Source organism: Bubalus bubalis, chromosome 5 (assembly GCF_019923935.1).
Source record: "Bubalus bubalis isolate 160015118507 breed Murrah chromosome 5, NDDB_SH_1, whole genome shotgun sequence".
In the NCBI taxonomy this organism is placed as follows: Eukaryota; Metazoa; Chordata; class Mammalia; order Artiodactyla; family Bovidae; genus Bubalus; species Bubalus bubalis.
In genome coordinates, this window is record NC_059161.1 from 119,744,702 (window position 1) to 119,767,785 (window position 23,084).

Here is a 23,084-nt window from a genome sequence, read left to right on the forward strand (position 1 = left end):
TTTTAGCTGTTATAATACCAGCCTTTAGACCATGTTTAGTATTCCCCACTAATAAGGCAATATTGTCTTCAGGACTATACTGATGTCATGGGAATTATGAGTAATTTCCATGCTGGTGGGTGGGGACACCATTAGACTTGGCACAATTTGAGACTCAAGTATTGTTCCCTGTAATCCTGACCAGTACTATCAACTCTCTGCTGAAAACTGGAAGGGTATCACCTGTACACTAGCACAGTTCTCTGTGTGTAGCTCTCTCCTATGACCTATAACTATCTAGAGTTTTAAATCTGTCTTCTTGGGGAGACCGTTTGTCTCTGCTTAGATAGCCCATCCATGTATGTGTTGGAAACTATTTCTAGAGTTGGGGCAATTGTAGAACTCACCTTGCTTGCTCCCCGCCTCAGGAATCCATTTTCTGCTGCCTGACATTTGATGTAAAAAACTGCTCTTTCATTTATGTCTTCTACTTTCAAGTTGTTTAAGACAGGAGGATAAATGTATCCTTTGCTCCTCTATGTCTAAAAAAATGGAGGTCCCCCTGAAATCAGAAGTCACTGAATGCCTTGTGAATGCTAGGCAGTGACTTCTGTGCATGGATGCAGACTAACTAGGGATATGTGTTGGGGCTTTGGGGAGCCCTGTCTTTCTGGAGAAACTTGACAATTGCAACTAGCATTTGCTATGGGGTATGTTCAGTTCAGTTCAGTCACTCAGTCATGTCCGACTCTTTGCAACCCCATGGACTGCAGCACACCAGGCTTCTCTGTCCTTCACCAACTCCTGGATCTTGCTCAAACTCATGTCATCGAGTTAGTGATGCCATCCAACCATCTCACCCTCTGTCATCCTCTTCTACTCCTGCCTTCAATCTTTCCCCTTAATAGGGTCTTTTCTAATGTGTAAGTTCTTCACATCAGTTGGCTACAGTATTGGAATTTCAGCTTCAGCATCAGTCCTTCCAATTAATATTCAGGATTGATTTCCTTTAGCATAACTGGGTGGATCTCCTTGTAGTCTAAGGGACATTCAAGATTCTTGTCCAACACCAAAGTTCAAAACCTTCTGTTCTTCATTTCTCACCATTCTTTATGCTCCAACTCTCACATCCATATATAACAACTGGAAAAAATCATAGTTTTGTTTATACTGAAATTTTTCAACAAAGTAATGTCTCTGCTTTTAAAAATGCTGCTAGGCTTGTCATAACTTTTCTTCAAACAAGCAAGCGTCTTTTAATTTCATGGCTGCAGTCATCATTTCCAGTAGTTTTGGAGCTCCCAAAAATAAAGTCTCTCACTGTTTCCATTGTTTCCCCATCTATTTGCCATGAAGTGATGGGACCAAATGCCATGATCTTCATTTTGTGAATGTGGAGTTTAAGCCAGATGTTTCACTCTCCTCTTTCACTTTCATCAAGTGGCTCTTTAGTATCTCTTCATGTTCTGCCATGAGGGTGGTGTCATCTGCATATCTGAGGTTATTGATATTTCTCCCAGAAACAATGATTCCAGTTTGTGCTTCATCCAGTTGGACATTTCGCAGGATGTGATCAGCATATAATTTAAATAAGCAGGGTGACAGTATACAGCCTTTAATTACTCCTTTCCTGATTTGGAACCAGTCTGCTGTTCCATGTTCAACTATAACTGTTGCTTCTTGACCTGCATACAGATTTCTCAGAAGGCAGGTAAGATGGTCTGGTATTCCAATCTCAGTAAGTTTTTCACAGTTTGTTGTGATCCATACTGTCAAAGGCTTTTGCATGGTCAATAAAGCAGAAGTAGGTATATTTCTGGAATTCTCTTGCTTTTTCTATGATCCAACGAATGATGGCAATTTGATCTCTGGTTCCTCTGCCTTTTCTAATTCCAGCCTGAACATATGGAAATTCACAGTTCATGTACTGTTGAAAACTTGCTTGGAGAAATTACTTTGGTAGTATGTGAGATGAGTGCAACTGTGTAGTAATTGAACATTCTTTAAAATAGCCTTTCTTTGGGATTGCCACTGCTGAATTTTCCAAATTGGCTAGCATATTAAGTGCAGCACCTTTACAGCATCATCTTTTAGGGTTTGAAATAGCTCAATTACAATTCCATCAGCTCCACTAGCTTGACTCATAGTGATGCTTCTTAAGGCCCTCTTGACTTCACATTTCAGGATGTCTAGCTCTAGGTGAGTGATCACACCATTTTGGTTATCTGGGTCATTAATATCCTTTTTGTATTGTTCTTCTATATATTCTTTCAACTTCTTAATATATTATGCTTCTTTTATTTCCATGCCATTTCTGTCTTTTATTTGGCCCATCTTTGCATGAAAATATCCTTCCCTACCTCTAATTTTCTTGAGCAGATCTCTGGTCTTTCCCATTCTATTGTTTTCCTCTATATCTTTGCACTGATCGCTTAGAAAGGCTTTTTTAAAAATCTGTTGTTGCTATCTTTGGAACTCTGCATTCAGATTGGTATGTGTTTCTTTTCTCTTTTGTCTTTTGCTTCTCTTCTTTTCTAAGTTATTTCTAAGGCATCCTCAGACAACCATTTTGCCTTTTTCCATTTCATTCTCTTGAGGATGGTCTTAATGAGGTACATACAGATCAAAAAACAAAGATCACTGCATCCAGATCCATTATTTCATGGAAAATACATGGATAAACAATGAAAGCAGTGACAGACTTTATTTCCCTGGACTCCAAAATCACTGCAGATGGTGACTGCTGCTGTGGGGGAAAAAAAAAAAAAAGACACTTGGTCCTTGGAAGAAAAGCTATGAAAAACCTTGACAGCATACTAAAAAGCAGAGACATTACCTTACCAACAAAGATCTGTATCATCAGACCTATGGTTTTTCCAGAAGTCATGAGTGGATATTAAAGTTGGACCATAAAGAAAGTTGAGCACCAAAGAATTGATGCTTTTGAACTATGGTGTTGGACAAGATTCTAGAGAGTCCCTTGGACTGCAATGGAGATCCAATCAGTCCATCCTAAAGGAAATCAGTCCTGAATATTCATTGGAAGGACTGATGCTGAAGCTTAACCTCCATTACTTTGGCCAATTGATGGGTAGAACTAACTCATTATAAAAGACCCCAATGCTGGGAAAGATTAAAGGCATGAGGCAAATGGGGAAAACAGAAGACAAAACTGTTGGGTGGCATCATCAACTTGATGAACATGAGTTTGAGCAAGCTCCGGGAGTTGGTGATGGACAGGGAAACCTGGCATGCTGCACCCCATGATATAGCAAAGAGTTGGACATGACTGAGAGACTGAACTGAACTAATGTATAGAGGACAATCAAGGAGCAGGAAGAAGTCTTTAAGGAAGGAGGAAGGAACTATCCCTGGATAGCTGACAATTTTGGGTCAGCAGGCCATTGAAAGCTGGAGAAGCTCTACAGAAGCAATTCTATGGCAGGTGGAAAGAATGGTAAGAGAAAGGCAGGGCAGCAGTGCTGGGATTTCCCAGAGGACAAGATCCTTGTTCTACTAAACTTTATCAGTGCTCAATATTGTTAGGTGTTTGGAAAAAAGAGTTTTGTTTTGGAAGTGGTAGAGCAATATTCAATGGAAGGACTGATGCTGAAGATGAAGCTCCAACACTTAGGCCATCTGATGTGAAGACCCAGCTCATTGGAAGAGACCCTGATGCTGGTAAAAATTGTGGTCAGAAGGAGAGGGAATAAAAGAATGAGACTGTGAGATGGCATCACTGACTTAAAGGACATGACTTTGAAGAAAGTCAGCGAAATAGTGAAAGACAGGGAAGCCTGCTTTGTTGCCGAACATGTAATCACAAAGAGTCAGACATGACTTAGCAACTGAACAATACCAATGAAGACACAGAGACCACTGAAGGCTCTGGTCCTGGTTGGAGTGGAGAAAGATTTAGGTGGAAGGGGAGACTTCCCATCCTCTGGTGCAGGTCCTTGAATCCAAGGCAAGGAGCACAAGATTTTGAATGTGTTACCAAACATTGTTTTCTAAAAAAAAAACAAAAACCTGTTTTCTGCGGGAGAGAGAGCTTTGACTGAGTTTGTTCTCTAGATTTTACTGAGGGATTTAAAAGGGATTGGGGTCGGGCTGAGACTGCAAAAACCAGGTGACCAGCTGCTGGAGGGCGAGGCTTGTGGTAATATTTTGCACTAGGTGGAAAATGAATTCAGAAAAATTGTCCCTTCTGGCATGTACATGCCAATGTATCACATTATTTCAGCAGATCACTTTAATGTTGTTTTGGGGCAAGCTAGAAATGTAGGACGGGTGGTTTGCTTTTCTCCATTCCTGTTGGTATTTAGATGACTAAATGTCTGGTTACTTCATTGCATAGTTGGAATCATGTTTGGGAAAGAAAACTAGATCAACTCCACACATATTTTGTCCTTAAACAGCAATCATAGGAAGGTTTCTAAAGCAATGGTAGGTACTTTAAACATGAGGGGATAAATGGGTGAGAGGGTAACAGGCAGGAAGGCCAGGGGTCTCCAAAGGGAGGAAATAGCCTGCAAGTGTCAGACATTTTTATCTCTCTTAAGCAGCAGGAGGAAACAAACTAGCAATATTTTTTCCTTCTCTATACAAATTTAAAAGGAGGTTTCTCTTAAAATACTGTGTTGCCATAATGACACCTGGTATCACCTGAAGTTAACTATCCTCAAACCTAGAGATAACCAATGCCTTTTTCTTATGGAAATGTTTGTCTTAAGCTATGCTAATATACTATACATTTACACCAAGCTTTGTCTTCAAGTCGGTTCTGCCTTTTGGCTCAGAACCTACTTGACAAACCAGTATGTTACACTCAGATAGTGTTCCCCCAATCTATGTAAATGAAACTATTTGTATGGTGATCTGCCCTTCTTCAAGATTCATGTTAATCATTGTATGGCCCAAGATGAACCATTTGGTGCCAAGTTATCACAGAATGCACCTTATGGGTGAGGGGCCTGGTGCCATTCAGAGTTTTAAGACATTCCTTTCTGTCATTAACAGACTGCTAGTGACTATATAACATCCAGCTGAAGACTAGCAGGGGGGCACTCTTTCTGCCCCCTTCTGATGCCTATGCCAGAAGCTTTCTCTATCTCCTTTATACATTAATAAAACTTTATTACACAAAAGCTGTGAGTGATCAAGCCTCGTCTCTGGCCCTGGATGTAATTCTTCTCCTTCGGGGCCAAGAATAGTGGCGTCGTGATTCAACAACAACCTTTCATGGGGACAGATTCATTTAACAGGCTGAGACTGGATTGTACCAGTTGCCATAGTTGTTGCTATGAAAAGAAGCCATCACAGCTACTTGTTGCTATGGTGGAGTTGTGGGAAATTTAAAAGAGACCAAAAGCCTTACAACTCTCCTTGCAGAGTGATTTCAGACTAGAAGTAGTTAACAAAGAAAGGCTGACTGGTAAGGCTGAGGATAGGAGTAATCTGAGCCAGTAATCATTAGCTCTTTGGGAGCATCAGCTCAGTCAGAGTTCTGTGTCATGGTTCAGAGAGAGATGTCATTTGGCTTGAATCAATAGTTAGCCTTGGGGATGGCAGCCATAACCTCTAAACAGATTTCCTTCTCCCCAGGTGGCAGAATAATTCATATTTGTTCCAGACTCAGGAACCCAGAAAGCCCTCTTGAGGCCACTTGCTCTCTGCAGGCACACATGCAATCTAGAAGGTGGAACTAGCATCATGGTGCCCATTTTCCAGATGAGAAAACTGAGGTTAAGTGACTTGATCAAGCTCACACAGCTAAGTACGTGAAAGGCCAAGCACAAACCCAGGGTAACAGTCCTCAAATTGTGTGTTTTTGCTCCACACCCACTGGGAGTGGTGGGTGGTCATCTGGCACCAATGCTTAGGCAGAAGCAAGCAATAATCAGACTTAAATTGAAGTAACTAAGGAAAACCACTAGACCATTAAGCTATGACCTAAATCAAATCCCTTATGATTTTATGGAAATTAAAAATAGATTCAAGGGATTAGGTCTGGTAGCCTGAAGAACTAGGATGGAGGTTTGTTACATTGCACGGGATGTGGTCACCAAAACCATCCCCAGGAAAACAATATGAGAAGGAAAAGGGGTTGCCTGAGGAGGCTTAAAAACACTGAGAAAATAAGAGAAGTGAAAGGCAAAGGAGAAAGGGAAAGGTATACTCAGTGGCATGCAGACTTCCAGAGAATAGCAAGGAGAGAGAAGAAAGTCTTCGTAAGTGCACACTGCAAGAATTAGAGGAAAATAATAGAAGTGTAAAGATTATAGATCACTTCAGGAAAATTGGAGCTACCAAAGGAACATTTCATGCAAAGATGGGCACAATAAAGGACAGAAAAGTCAAAGACCTAACAAAAGCAGATGAGATAAAGAAGAGGTAGCAAGAATGCACAGAAGAACTGTACAAAAAAGGTCATAATGACTGGGATAGGAATGATGCTTGGGTCACTCATGTAAAGCCAGATATCCTGGAGTATGAAGTCAGTGGGCCTTAGGAAGAATCACTACAATGTTAGGAGAGCTGATGGAATTCCAGCTGAGCTATTTAAAAATCCTAAAGAATGAGGCTGTAAAAGTGCTGCATTCAATATGTCAACAAATTTGGAAAACTCAGCAGTGGCCACAGTAACATGTATAATATCATATATGAAATGAGTCACCAGTCCAGGTTCGATGCACAATACTGGATGCTTGGGGCTGCTGCACTGGGACGACCCAGAGGGATGGTACTGGGAGGGAGGTGGGAGGAGGGTTGAGGATGGGGAACACGTGTATACCTGTGGCGGATTCATGTTGATATACGGCAAAACCAATAAAATATTGTAAAGTTAAAAAATTAAATTAAATTAAAAAAAAGAAAGGCAATTCCAAAGAATGTTCAACCTATCATGCAATTGCACCCATCTCACTTGCTAACCAGGTAATGCTCAAAACCCTTCAAGTTAAGCTTCAATGCTACATGAACTGAGAACTTTGAGATGTACAAACTAGTTTTAGGAGCCAGAGGTAAAATTTCAACATCCATTGGATCATAGAGAAAGCAAGGGAATCCCAGAAAACATTTCCATCTGCTTCACTGACTATGCTAAAGCCTTTCACTGTGTGGACCACAACAAACTGTGGAAAATTCTTAAGGAAATGGGAGTACAGATCACCTTACCTGTCTCCTGAAAAGTCTGTATATAGGTCAAAATGTGGCAGTTAGAATCATACACAGAAAAACTGAAAGATTTAAAAGTGGGAAAGAAGCGTGACAACGTGTACATTGTCACTCTGCTTACTTAACTTCTATATAGGATACACCATTCGATATGCAGGACTGCATAAATCCCAAGCTGGAATGAAGATTGCTGGAAGAAGTATCAACATTCACAGATCTGAAGATGACACTGCCCTAGTGGCAGAGAGCAAAGAACTAAAGAGCCTCTTCATGAGGAGAGGAGATGCAAAAACTGGTTAAAACTCAACATTCAAAAAAACTATTCACAAAAATATACTCAACATTCAGGGCATCTGGTCCCACCACATCATGGCATATAGATGAGGGAAAAGTGGAAACAGTGGCAGATTTTATTTTCTTGGGCTTCAAAACAACTGTGGACCTTGACTGTAGCCACAAAATAAAAACACACTTGCTCCTTGGAAGGAAGAAAGGCTATGAAAAACCTGCACTGTGTATTAAAAAGCAGAGACTCACTTTGCTACAGAGGTCTGTAGTGTCAAAGCCATGATTTTCCAGTAATCATGTACAGATGTGTGATCTGGACCATAAGAAAGGGTGAATGCCAATGAATTGAGCTTTTGAACTGTGGTGCTTGAGAAGATTCTTGAGAGTCCCTTATACAACAAAGACATCAAACCAGTCAATCTGAAAAGAAATCAACCTGTGACCCCTGCTGGCTCAGCTGAGGCATCTACTAAGAGCCTCCAGGTGGAAAGAACAGATGCTTCCACTGAAAAAGTGCCTAACCATGGCAGTTCCAAGCAAATAGTTTATAGCTCCACCCCTGAAAGAAGCTCAGAAATGCTGAAGGCTCTGTGTACCCTGGGTCCCCTGATGCATGAATTGCATTCTCCCCAGCAGCACTGGAGGCAAGGAAGGGGCATTCTGGGCCCTGGAGGATCTGGATGGCTCTGGAATCCACTGGGGCCACCACTTACCAAGTAGGCCTGGAAAGGACAGAGCAGGCATATGTGGCAGAGAGCTGGTGACTGAGTGTGGGACAAAAGGGAACCAGCTCTCCATGAAGTACCTCACCCAAAATCCCCTGGAGGACATGCCCAGTGATAAGAATATCTGAGATGGGACAAAGAGGGTCTATTTAATTATCCCTTATAATTCCTCTGAATGAGGAGGTGGTTGAGTTGGTGGGTCATCACAAGTTCTTCCATGGCCTAGACCATCTGCTAGTCACTATCCTTGGGTCTGCCTCTCCCCAGCTTCAGTCATGTAGTTTTTGAGGAAATTGACAATCATGTCCTGAGGGGTCAGGGCCAAAGACCATGTAAAACCAGTCATAATACCACATTTCCCTGCCAGGATGGCTGATCTAAGGCTGTACATGTGATCTGAGGTGGGTCATTCATAGAACACCCTTGAACTCTAATGTCTGCAATTTTCTTTCCTTACTAGGTGATGCCTTCAGGATTTAAAACCCTAGGTCAGGTAGCTTGAACTCCCTCACTAGGTGTAGAAGCCTTAAGGAAGAAAGTTGCCAGGCTAAGACCATCAAAGAAGAATGAAGGGAAAGAGTGAGAGTGAGAGAGAATTGATGACTTCTGGTTTCTTGGGTCCAGTCACTGAGATCTTTGTATTTGCTCTGATTGTTGTATCCTGGATTCTCAGAATCATTTCAATGAGTCTCTATTTTCGTTGAAGCCAATTGGAGTAGGGCTCCTCTCAATTTTGATTCAGACTTCGTTCTAGATCCTTCACTCCCTGACACAGAGGCAACATTTATTTCAGCACCATTAAGAGTGAAACCCTTTATTCTTTACTGAGAATAGGGTGTACAGACCACCAAATACAGTTCATCAGCATCCTGGGCAGGAGTGCCCAAAGTGTGAGTGAGTGTGTGTTAGGAGCAGCCTTACGGATTCCTGAAGCACTCCATGCATTTACACTGCCTGTGCCAGGCCAATCCTTTCATTTCCTCGATCATAAACTGAGAAGTACTGCCTCAGGAAGACGTTACCCAGGATCCAGGTCTCTGTAGATAGACTCAATTTGCTCTCTTTAAAGGTGGTATAGCAGTGGCCTCTAGAATTCTGGGGGAGTCAGAGACACACACCAGTCAGCATGAGACCTTACAGGTGACTCCCCCCAGTATCCAGACCCAGCTCAATTCTTTGTTTTATTTCCCTCTTTTGATAGGCATCAAGGGGTTTTCTCAGCAGCAGGGGATATGAGAGTTTATCTAAAACCAAAGAGGGCAAAGACATGAGGTTGCCATAAGGAAGGGTGTGGGGGAGGGGAGGACTGGGAGTTGGGAAATAGAGGAATGATAAACAACAAAGTCCTACTGTAGAGCGTAAGGAAATATATTCAATATTCAGTGATAAACCACATGAAAAAGAATAAGAAAAAAATATAATTTTATGTGTATAACTGAGTCACATTGCTCTGCAGCAGAACTTAATGCAACACTGAAGGCAATGGCACCCCACTCCAGTACTCCTGCCTGGAAAATCCCTTGGAGGGAGGAGCCTGGTAGGCTGCAATCCATGGGGTTGCTAAGAGTCGGACACGACTGAGAGACTTCACTTTCACTTTTCACTATCACTTTTTTACTTTCATGCATTGGAGAAGGAAATGGCAACCCACTCCAGTGTTCTTGCCTGGAGAATCCCGGGAAGGGGGAGCCTGGTGGGCTGCCGTCTATGGGGAAACACAGAGTCGACCACTGTGAGACTTTGGACACGACTGAAGCGACTTAGCAGCAGCAGCAGCAGATTAGCCACACTTCAATATAATTATTTAGAAAAGAACAAGTGTGTCCATAGCTCTCCTCACTCCCTGTTTCTTTCCTTCTGACTCCTGCTCTTTGTTTTCTCTGCAGAGAATGCTGGTTCTCGTCCTGCATCCCCACAATCCGTACTTTATTATCAAACTCTATTTTGTATTGGAGTATAGCTGATTAACAATATTCTGAGTTTCAGGTGGATAGTAAAGGGGCTCAACCATATGTATCCGGGTATCCTGGTCCCAAAGACACCCCTCCCATCCAGGCTGTCATATAACAGAGGGGAGTTCCCTGTGCTACAAAGAAACTCGTTGTTGGTTATCCATCTTAAATAGAGCAGTGCCCACAACACATTCTTGAAGACTTAACTCAGGAAATCTGAGAAGCCTCCTTCGGCCCACTCTCACCCTCTTTGGCCACTCCAGGCTTGGGTGGGTAAAGTACTGTGGTTCCCCAGCCCCACTGGTCAGTCTGTAGCCCTCATCACCCCTAGTAAGTACCCAGTGCCCCAGAGCAGACCACCTTGAGATTCCATTTGCATGGAATCTAGTGCAGTTTTGCCTAGAACCAAGCAACCCTCCATATGGCTCAATGAGTTTGTGGTTTTAGAATTCCTGAAATTCCCTCTCTTCCTCAAAGCCTTCTTTAAGCCCGTCAGCCTGCTCTGAACTCTCTCAGGGAGCTGACATGAAGCCTCCACCCTGAGCCGGAGCTGAGCAGTCACTGTTCACCCTTTATTCACATTAGCATCCAACCTTCCCACAGAGGGGACAGGTACCCCAACTCACAAAGGAAGCACCTGGCCAGAGCAAGGGGAAGATGCAGCCGAGAACTAGGCTGACCATGTAATTTATCATTCAAACCAGGAAAGCTTTGAGAAGGGAAGGGAGACTGTGAACTTATGCTGGAACATCACACTGGGACTGTCCCCAGCCATTCTCCTTGTAATATGGCCTATTTCAGGGACTGCTAGTGCCGACTTCCATGTTCATGCACCTACGGGTTCAGATTGAATTGAAGCTCTTTGAGCACTGAGGACCTTAGTGTTCCCCTCTGCCTGACTCCCAGTATGCCATATGGTGTGATATCTCCACATTTATTTCAGGAAGATCAGTGTCCCACACAGCCCTTTACTTTCAAATGATTGGTTTTGTGGGAGGCACTGGCCCAGCCACAGGGCTCAGCAGCATCTGCAATGGGGTGACATGGCCTCCAGAGGGCTCCCTCCTCCCAGCAGTAGCCCAAGAGTTCCTACAAGCTCCAGTTTGAGAACCAACCCTCAATATTGTCCCCTCACCTTGAGGATGTAGGCTCGAGCTGGCACTGGGTAGTTGACACCATTGATGGTGAAGATAATAGAGGGAAGGGTATTGACCACAGAACAATAAACGTAGTGCAGTTAGAGAGAGAGGGTGAGAGGTTGGCCCTGGAGTTCCTTGTTGTGTTTGGAGACTGGAAGTAACCCTGGGGCATGACCCTTCACCTTGGAACCCCGTAGCCTGGCACTGATGAGCTTCTGTATGTTATTGACCAGTCTTCCTGGGGCTTTGATATGTGATGCCCCAGTGTCCACAAGGGCCTCACAGCCGTCAGAAAAAGCAATAACCTTTCTTTTCATGGAGATGCTGAGAGATAATGGAAGAAAGAGGGCATCAAGGTCACTCAGATTCTCCCCAGAATTACCCCCTTCCTGACTGTCTCCTAAACAGCCCTTCATCTCTTGCCCTTTTTTCCTTTGTTCACGACACAGCACCTTTCTTGACATCCTCGAATGAAGTACTTGAATGCACCAGGATATTTTGTACCTTGATACAAGCTGGTCTTCCTTCCTAGAAGACTCCACTGCACTTTGACTAGCAAACTTCTTCTCATCTACCAGATTCCACCTTAATTGTATTGTTTTCAGAAAGTCTTTCCCCTGGTGTTTATTAGTTTCCTGTCTTGGTCTCTCTCTGTAGACCCTTCCTCATGTCTGCTGCTGTTGCTGCTGCTGACTCACTTCAGTCGTGTCTGACTCTTAGAGAACTCATAGAGGGCAACCCACCAGGCTCCGCCATCACTGGGATTTTACAGGCAAGTGTACTGGAGTGGGTCGCCATTGCCTTCTCCTCATGTCTAGCATGTACCAAAGTTACAATTCACTATGTGGGCAAGTCACTTCATGTACATCTGCCTTCTTAAATGTGAGGGCGAGTTTTAATCTCCTTGCATCCCTAAAGTGCCTGGCACACAGTGAATGCTCAATGCTTGTCTGTTCAATGAGTGAACAAAGGCTGAGAAATCAATAAGAAACATCCAGAGAGCTGTATGTGATGGGGAACAAATAACGGGTTGCTCACAGAGCAAAGATGGAGATTCACAGGGGCAGCAGATTCTCATGGTAGGAGAGAGGGGCTCCTCTGGGAGGGGGTGTCTCCCAGCACTGCTTCTACAACCAGCTCAGACCCTGAGACCCTGGCCAGGAAATACATGACTAGCCCACAGAAATGCCAAAGGACAGGTCAGCTTTTGTCTGAGGATATCACACAGAATCCTATCAGTTATGCCTCTTGTCCTCAGGTCACTCCTGGATCCCACCTTCCTGATTCTCTGTTATAGCCCCTATCCCACTGTGTGCCCAAGAACATGGAATGTCTTTTTTATTAGTTGCTTTCATGTCTTAAGACTGCAGCCAACCTCTCTCCACTGCTGGGTAGTTGCTCCCTAAGAAGACTAGTTTTCCCCATTTTCTCACTGTCCCTGTTTTTAAAATGACATTTATCTGTACTGAGAACTTCCTATGTCCTAGGTAGTCCTGGACAGTTGGTCATCTTATCATAACTCTGTTCAGGCTGGAAAAATTCTCCCTGATCCTCTGTTCACCACACTGTAGAGTCCTCTAACCATGCTCCACGCCTCACAGGGCAGTGGGTGCAGCCCTCTCCCAGCTGCACAGACCTCTTGGACCTTTTAGGACCATGGTCAGAGCCTTTCTCAGAAGGCCTGAGTATTATGAACCCATGGGTTGTTTGTGTATTTATGTGCTTGTCTGTTTGTTTGTATGTGTGTTTGTATGTGTCTCTGTGAGTGCTTGTGTGTCTCTGACTAGCTATGCATGTTCTTATGTGTCTCTGTGAAGGTTTATATGTGTCTGCTTGTGTGTTTCCATGTGTCTGTGTGTCTGTCTGTGTCGTTGTGGGTGGTGTATATGTCTGTGTGACCGTAGGTTTAAGAATGTATTTGTGTGTGTCTGCCTGTGTCCATGTACAGTAGTGGGAACACCACTTAGGCTGACCCTCAGAGAGGCTCACTGGTCCATGTGTACACTCCAGTAACCTGCTTCGATCAATGGTACCCAGTTGAGCTCTCCCTTGTAGTAGCAGTGGTCCACCCCACCAAACATCACCACACTGCCCTCCCGCTTGTCTCTGTAGAGAAGAGAGGCTGGGATCCTTGGAGGACAGTAACAACAGCACTGTCTGAGAGCTGTGCTTGTCCACCTATCAAGGCCCTAATAAGGTCCCCATGTACAGATGCAGATATCGAGTCTAGGAGCCATTGAGATCCAGACTGAGGTCTGTTACTGGCTAATGAGTGGCACAGAGGAGGTTAGAAGTTAAATCACTTGTCTGGGCTCCACTCACTATGTCTTCTGAAGATGCCCTGGATCTCCTGTGACCTGAGTGCTCAGACACCCTCAGAGGACAGGGTGCTGAAGTGTTTTGGCTTTCCCCTTGTCCACCTTGTAATTTTTCAGGAAAATCAAGGCCTGGGAGTTCTGAGGGTGTGGGTTCAGGTCACCCAGAGTTGGCTCCAATGGCCTGTGAGCTCTACTGTCCAGAGGGTCCCACACTCAGAAGGGACCCCAACTCTGCTCTCGCTGTCTTAAAATGCCTAATATTTCTTGAACAAGGGGTCCCACACTTTTGTGTCCCACACTTTCATTTCTCACTGGCTCCACAAATTGTGCAGCTGGTCCTGGGCTCCCAGTGAAATGCTAATGAGGAGGGAAAGATATCCACCATCCTTCTCTTTCTTTCCTTATCAAATTCATAAGGAAATCCTAATGCCTTTTCCTTCAACTTGTTTCCTGTTGCGTTCCATTAGCCTCCTCCTCACACACCCCCGGAGACCAATTTACTGATCTTGAGCCCAGGAGTAGGGTTGTGTTCCAATAAAATTTTATTTATAAAAGCCAGTAGTGATGCCAGGTAGGGCCCGGGGGCCATAGTTATCCTGGGTTAGATTATATCTCAGGATACTTCTTTACCAAGTGTTCTATAATTTTCATGCAACTGAAAGCAACTTACAGCTTATTTGGAGAAAGTGATTGTCCATCTCAGACTTACTTGATCAAGTAGAAGGCAAAAACAGGCTCAGAAATGGCATCTTCATTCTTCAGCTTGTCAAAGATGGGGATGCTCCAGAGAAGAATATGTTGGGGTAATTCAAGCCGAAGACGCCATCATAAGTTCAGCCTTCAAACCCGTATTCTGCCACGCTTAGACCGAATGGCTGGTCAGTACTTACAAGGTCCCCAATCTGTGGGAGACAAGAGTGATCCCACATACAGATATGTGAAGTGGGGCTAGGACTGGGCTGGGTGCATTGCCATTAGATCATCAGAGAAGAATTGAGGCTGGGCTCTATCTTTGGTGGCCAACAGATGGTTAGACGAAGCTGGGAGGGGAATCTGGGTTCCACTTGAGACAGGCTGTGAATTTTAAAACATCTGACCCTCTGAAAAACACCACCTGAGTGAGTCAAATTGGCCTCATGGCTTCTGTACAGGTGGGGCAACCAAGAGTCAGGCCAGGTCCCATTGGTGCCACCTTATGGACAAAAGGAATGAGAGTAAGATAGCCTTCTCTTTGGCATCACTGTGACCTAATAACAGGAATGGGCTGCATTCTCTGTAATGTACTGTGGATTCTGCATCTGTCCAGGAAGACAGAAGCTGAAAACACAATCTTGCTTCTGGGTTCTATGAAATTACTGCCTGAGGAATTCACTTTTGGGGATAAATGTATATTTCTGTGAATGTGTACAAGAGAGAAAGAGAGAGAGGGGAACTACTCAGGCATTTTGGGGCAGGCAGGCCATAGGTTTATTAGACTCTCAAGGGCCCTCTAGAGTGAGAACTCATTTATCAGGCCCCTTGACTTTTCAGGCACCCAGTTTCCCACTCTGGATACCTGAAGCCCTTGACTGCCCCCAGGGTCCCCAGATCAGTTTTATCCTGTCCCCAAACATCCCACAGCAACTTCAGCTCTGAAAAGCCAGCCTAACTCCACATTTTACCACATGTGTGCCCTCAGCAAGGCCCTTGACGTCTGTACTTCAGTTTCCTCATATGTCTCATGAGCTAATCAGAGTAACTGCTGTGTGGGGTTGTTCAGGATTAAACCAGTTACCACCTGAAAGTGCCAGGGTGCTTTTATCCCTTCTCCTCTCTCCCAGCAAAATGAACCTTGAACTTCTCATGGGCAGAGGAGCTGCAAGTCCACACCTCAAGCAAATCTCTGGGTCAGCTAATTTGTTTATTCCTGTGTCACCACAGGCACTGCCTTCCCAGAAACATATCCTATGGATATGATGGCCAATATATATGGGAATTAGGCTAGGATGGGTCCTGCCAGATGGTCCTGCATCTGTTTTTCAAGCAGTGGTCACTCCATAGCCAGTCCTGACTCAGCATTTGTTACACTGTTACCCAAACTGTGTCATAAGCAACAACTCCGTTCATTCTCCCAGATCCATAATTGATGGTGAAGGTCTTATGGGTAGGCCGGAAGGTGGAAGACTGAAGATGTCTGAACCTAATGTGTGTAGCTGCAGACACAAGAGATGAGTGTCATCAGGTGTCAAGGGTGGAAAACAGGGCAGCAGGGCAAGTGAAGGATGGTCCGGGTACAGGGTGTCTGTACTCACAACAGGCTGGACTGGTGCAAAAGACGGGGGGCACCCACAGGTCAGATAAGGCTGTGTCAAAGACAACCTGGAATTCCTGAGGGGGTGTTCCAATGGTGAGGTTACCCACGTAGACCAACTACAGGGAGAAGGAGGGAGTGGGTTAGTGCAGAACTGGCTACCCTCTATTCCCACACTGATGCCTCCCTCTGGGTGTCACATATCTCTTGAGATCACTTTCTAACCACTATGCACCTCACAGACTTTGGTCACAGACATATCTGCATTTGATATATTTTTCCTGTGCTACATTGTATGCAGGATATTGACTCTATGACCAAGCGTTGAAGTGGTACCTCCTACATGGGAAGCCCAGAGGCATAACCACTGGGCCTCTAGGACCGCTGGACACCCAAGGAGGTCCTGGTGCCTTCATTTGAGAAGCTCTGTAATCTCTTCAAACCCAGCCTTAGCAGCCCCTTCTCCAGGTGCTCCTTCTTGATCAACCCCAGCCACTCCCTCTAAACTCAGACCACATCCAATCAACACCACACAGGTGACCCTTTCTTTTGACATGTATTTGCCCTTTGCCTATCTCTCAGGCTGGCATGGATATTCTTGAAAACAAAATAAGCCCTTTGTCTAATCTCAAAACAGTGACCACAGTGATCGTTATGGCCATACATGGAATACAGATTCAGTAACTTTTTACTGCTGTCATTCTTGCATCTGTGGAAACTGAATTCCTCTGCCTGGGGATTCACAATTGCTTTGCAGTTGGTTCTACCTTTTGATCAGTGATGGCTCACTCTTCATCTGTAGCTGAGTGGCTCAAGTAGTTCAGAAGGAACAATCACCATCAAACTAATGACACATGTTTGACAGAGAAATGAATATTTACCTGCCACCTGTTAATTTCCAGGCCCAGTCACCAAGACCAACAGTTGAGGATGAGAGTGCCTTCTCCTCTGGTTGGGGTCCCTGTTTTCCAGTATCTCTGCCTCCTGCAGGAACCCCAACCTCAACATCCCACCTGGCACCTCCAAATAAGCCCCATGCCTGGCTAGAGAACAAGGGGGCACTGTGGAGCACCGTCCTCCCAAAATACTCACATCCATGATGTTTCTCAGCGGGTGAATAGTTAGTTTTCAGCCATGAAAAGATCTGGGACCATCTGTAAGGATGCTCCTTCAAGAAATCCTCCTTCATATGGAATTTAGAAAGATGGTAACAATAACCCTGTGTACGAGACAGCAAAAGAGACACTGATGTATAGAACAGTCTTATGGACTCTGTGGGAGAGGGAGAGGGTGGGAAGATTTGGGAGAATGGCATTGAAACATGTAAAATATCATGTATGAAATGAGTTGCCAGTCCAGGTTCGATGCACGATACTGGATGCTTGGGGCTGGTGCACTGGGACGACCCAGAGGGATGGAATGGGGAGGGAGGAGGGAGGAGGGTTCAGGATGGGGAACACATGTAAACCTGTGGCAGATTCATTTTGATATTTGGCAAATCTAATACAGTTATGTAAAGTTTAAAAATAAAATAAAATTAAAAAAAAAATAAAAAAAAAAAGAAATCCTCCTTCAGCATGTTTTTTCCACTGAGGGTTTTCCTCATGGTCTTCGCTCTCCTTAGAGGTATTCTTTCACTGAGCATTTGACAAAGAAAACAAAGAGGATGCTACAATTAGCTGTCAGTGTTAAGGTATAACTGTCATTGTAATGGCCCTGTGTATTTTCTAATCATTTTTATGAGGCACATTATTATCAGAATTTTATGCCTATACCATGGCAAAGACATAGATTTGAATACATGTTCTTTTCTGCAATCTTGGATAAGCCATATGACCATGTGGTGTCTCAGTTCCCCCTTCGGTAAAATGGTGGAATGTAACAATACAAACCCTCCAAATAGAATATCTTGGGGATAAGAGAAGTGATGGATATAAGGTACCTGATAAATAGGAAGTCTCGGAGGGAGGAGCCAAGATGGCGGAGGATTAGGACAGGGAGAACTCTTTCTCCCCCACAAATTCATTAAAAGAGCATTTAAACATCGAGTAAATTCCACAAAACAACTTCTGAATGCCGGCAGAGGACATCAGGCACCCAGAAAAGCAACCCAACTCTTCGAAAGGAGGTAGGAAAAAATATAAAAGACAAAAAAATAGACAAAAGAGGGAGGAATGGAGTTCCGTCCCAGGAAGGGAGTCTTAAAAAGAGAGAAGTTTCCAAACATCAGGAAACCTTCTCACTGCTGAATCTGTGCCGAGCTTTGGAAGCACAGAGGGCAACATAACAGGGAGAAAAAAATAAATAAACAATTAAAAATCGCAGATTGTGAGCCCTACGGTAACTCCCCCAGCGGAGAAGCAGCACAGAGGCCTGCACACGCCATTAGCAAGCGGGGGCTGGGCAGGGAAGTGCGGCGCGGGCTGCGTCTCTTAGAGTAAGAATCTGGCCCGAGTGTCCTGAGCGCTATCTGAGCGAAATAATTTGGGCTAGCAAACCAGACTGTGGGATATCTACCACGCGAAAAGCCAGCCCTAACCTAAGACACCACCAGGCCCGCGCACAGAACAAAGGACTGAACAGAGATAGCTGGCTGCAGACCTTCCCCCTCCAGTGACAGGCAGCCAGAGCTGGAAGGAGGCAATCGCAGCCCCAGAGAGACACTATCTATAAAACTGTAAGCAGGCTTCTTTGCTAACTAAAACTTCTTGGGGGTCTGGACGGTCAACATCTGCCTGAGAAGGTGCGCTGGTTTTACACCCAGATAACCGAGTGGCAGGGAGGCGATAAGACGCAGCATTGGCGCTTGCCAAACACCTCATCACCTGAGCTGCTCGGACCTGGGAAGAGCACAAAATGCAGGCCCAACTGAGTCTGCACCTCTGAGGACAACCCGAGTGCCTGAACCTAAGCGGCTTGGACCTGGGCGGTCAGCCCAGGGCCGGCCTCTGATTGTTCCTGGCGGAACAACCTAGAGCCTGAGCAGTGTGGGCAGGGAGGCTACACGCGCCGTGAGTGGGGGCAGACCCAGTGTGGCTGAGGCACTGCGAGCGCACGCCAGTGTTATTTGTTTGCAGCATCCCTCCCTCCCTCCCCACAGCGCGACTGAACAAGTGAGCCTAAAAAAAAAAAAAAAAAAAAAAAAGTGTCCTCCACCGTCCCTGTTGTGTCAGGGCAGAAACCAGACACTGAAGAGACCAGCAAACAGAAGAAGCTATAACAGAGGGAAATGCCTTGGAAGCTACAGGCCATAGATTAAAACCCTGTGGTTACTTCGGACTACATAGGAAGGGGCCTATAGATCTTGAGAAATATAAGTCAGACCAAGGAACTAGCCAAAAATGAACTGAACCCACAATACTCACAACAAAACCAGAGAAAGACCTAGATATATTTTTACTATTTTTATGATCAATCTTTCTTTCTTTATTCTTTTTTTAATTTTTTTAAAAAAATTTTAAGTCCTCTATTGTCCTTTAATTTTCACTTTTATAACCTATTACTTTGCAAAAAAAAAAAAAAAAAAAAAGACCCTATTTTTTTCTTCTTCAGCAAACTTCATATATATATTTTATAATTTTTAACCGTGTTTTTATTTTTTTCTTTTCTTTAACATTGTATTTTTGAAATTCCAAACTCTACCCTAGATTTTTAATTTTAGCCTTTTGGTATATGTTATCAATTTTGTACCTATAGTTTTTTTTATAATTTCTGTAACTTTTTTTCCCTTTTTTCCCCCCTCTGTTTCTTTCTCTTCTTCTTTTATATAACATCATATATCTGCAATTCCAAACTCCACTCAAGATTTTTAATTTATGCTTTTTGGTATTTTATATCAATTTTGTACCTGTATTTTCTTTATAATTTTTGCGACATTGTTTTTGTTGGTTTGTTTGTTTTCTCTCTTTATTTTTCTTCTTCTTTTTTTAACATTGTATTTTTGAAATTCCAAACTCTACTCTAGATTTTTAATTTTTGCTTTTTGGTATTAGTTATCAATTTTGTACCTGTAGTTTCTTTATAATTTTTGCAACCTTGTTTGTTTTTCTTTGTTCGTTTTTTCTCTCTTTCTTTTCCTTCTTCTTTTCATTAACATCGTATTTTTGAAATTCCAAACTCTACTCTAGACTTTTAATTTTTGCTTTTATGTATTTGTTACCAATTTTGTACCTTTAAGAACCCAATCTTCAGGACCCATTTTTCACTAGGGAGCGAGATTACTGGCTTGACTGCTCTCTCTCCCTTTGGACTCTCCATTTTCTCCACCAGGTCGCCTGTATCTCCTCCCTAACCCCTCCCTACTCTACCCAACTCTGTGAATTTCTGTGTGTTCCAGACGGTGGAGAACACTTAGGGAACTGATTACTGGCTGGATCTGTCTCCTTCCTTTTCATTTCCCCCTTTTATCCTTCTGGCCACCTCTGTCTCCTTCCTCCTTCTTCTCTTCTCTGTATTACTCTGTGAACATCTCTGAGCGGTCCATTTGTGGAGTGCACATAAGGAAGTGACTACTGGCTAGCCCACTCTCTCCACTATTGATTCTACCTCATCTCATTTGGGTCACCTCTAACTTCCTCCTCCCTCTTCTCTTCTCCATGTAACGCTGTGAACCTCTCCGAGTGACCCTCACAGTAGAGAAACTTTTCATCTTTAACGTAGATGTTTTATCAATGGTGCTGTATAGAAGGAGAAGTTTTGAAACTACTGTAAAAATAAGACCGATAACTGGAAGTAGGAGGCTTAAGTCCAAACCCTGACTCCAGGGAACTCCTGACTCCAAGGAACATTAATTGACAGGAGCTCATCAAACACCTCTATACCGACACTGAAACCAAGCATCACACAAGCACCAACAAGTTCCAGGGTAAGACATACCAAGCAAATTCTCCAGCAACAAAGGAACACAGCCCTGAGCTTCAAGGTACAGGCTGCCCAAAGTCACCCTAAAACCACAGACATCTCATAACTCATTACTGGACATTTCATTATACTCCAGAGGGAAGAAATACAGCTCCATCCACCAGAACATCGACACAAGCTTCCCTAACCAGGAAACTGTGACAAGCCACCTGTACAAACCCACACACAGTGAGGAAACGCCACAATAAAGAGAACTTCACAAACTGCCAGAATACAGAAAGGACACCCCAAACTCAGCAATTTAAACAAGATGAAGAGACAGAGGAATAGCCAGCAGATAAAGGAACAGGATAAATGCCCACCAAACCAAACCAAAGAGGAAGAGATAGGAAATCTACCTGATAAAGAATTCCGAATAATGATAGTGAAATGGATCCAAAATCTTGAAATTAAAATGGAATCACAGATAAATAGCCTGGAGGCAAGGATTGAGAAGATACAAGAAAGGTTTAACAAGGACTTAGAAGAAATAAAAAAGAGTCAATAAATAATGAATAATGCAATAAGTGAAATTAAAAACACTCTGGAGGCAACAAATAGTAGAATAACAGAGGCAGAAGATAGGATTAGTGAATTAGAAGATAGAATGGTAGAAATAAATGAATCAGAGAGGATAAAAGAAAAACGAATTAAAAGAAATGAGGACAATCTCAGAGACCTCCAGGACAATATTAAATGCTACAACATATGAATCATAGGGGTCCCAGAAGAAGAAGACAAAAAGAAAGACCATGAGAAAATACTTGAGGAGATAATAGTTGAAAACTTCCCTAAAATGGGGAAGGAAATAGTCACCCAAGTCCAAGAAACCCAGAGAGTCCCAAACAGGATAAACCCAAGGCGAAACACCCCAAGACACATATTAATCAAATTAACAAAGATCAAACACAAAGAACTAATATTAAAAGCAGCAAGGGAAAAACAACAAATAACACACAAGGGAATACCCATAAGGATAACAGCTGATCTTTCAATAGAAACTCTTCAAGCCAGGAGGGAATGGCAAGACATACTTAAAATGATGAAAGAAAATAACCTACAGCCCAGATTATTGTACCCAGCAAGGATCTCATTCAAGTATGAAAGAGAAATCAAAAGCTTTTCAGACAAGCAAAAGCTGAGAGAATTCTGCACCACCAAACCAGCTCTCCAACAAATACTAAAGGATATTCTCTAGACAGGAAACACAAAAACGGTGTATAAAGTCGAACCCAAAACAATAAAGTAAATGGCAATGGGATCATACTTATCAGTAATTACCTTAAACGTAAATGGGTTGAATGCCCCAACCAAAAGACAAAGACTGGCTGAATGGATACAAAAACAAGACCCCTACATATGTTGTCTACAAGAGACCCACCTCAAAACAGGGGACACATACAGACTGAAAGTGAAGGGCTGGAAAAAGATTTTCCATGCAAATAGGGACCAAAAGAAAGCAGGAGTAGCAATACTCATATCAGATAAAATAGACTTTAAAACAAAGGCTGTGAAAAGAGACAAAGAAGGTCACTACATAATGATCAAAGGATCAATCCAAGAAGAAGATATAACAATTATAAATATATATGCACCCAACACGGGAACACCGCAGTATGTAAGACAAATGCTAACAAGTATGAAAGGAGAAATTAACAATAACACAATAATAGTGGGAGACTTTAATACCCCACTCACACCTATGGATAGATCAACTAAACAGAAAATTAACAAGGAAACACAAACTTTAAATGATACAATAGACCAGTTAGACCTAATTGATAACTATAGGACATTTCATCCCAAAACAATGAATTTCACCTTTTTCTCAAGCGCACATAGAACCTTCTCCAGGATAGATCACATCCTGGGCCATAAAGCTAGCCTTGGTAAATTCAAAAAAATAGAAATCATTCCAAGCATCTTTTCTCACCACAATGCAGTAAGATTAGATCTCAATTATAGGAGAAAAACTATTAAAAATTCCAACATATGGAGGCTGAACAACACGCTGCTGAATAACCAACAAATCACAGAAGAAATAAAAAAAGAAATCAAAATGTGCATAGAAACGAATGAAAATGAAAACACAACAAACCAAAACCTGTGGGGCATGGTAAAAGCAGTCCTAAGGGGAAAGTTCATAGCAATACAGGCACACCTCAAGAAACAAGAAAAAAGTCAAATAAATAACCTAACTCTACACCTAAAGCAACTAGAAAAGGAAGAAATGAAGAACCCCAGGGTTAGTAGAAGGAAAGAAATCTTAAAACTTTGAGCAGAAATAAATGCAAAAGAAACAAAAGAGATCATAGCAA

General features: G+C 43.2%; 1 pseudogene; it reads right to left on the bottom strand.

Annotated features, from left to right (window-relative positions):
- Positions 1-9,113: 9,113 nt before the first annotated feature.
- Positions 9,114-17,512, bottom strand: LOC112585190 (annotated as a pseudogene).
- Positions 17,513-23,084: the final 5,572 nt, after the last annotated feature.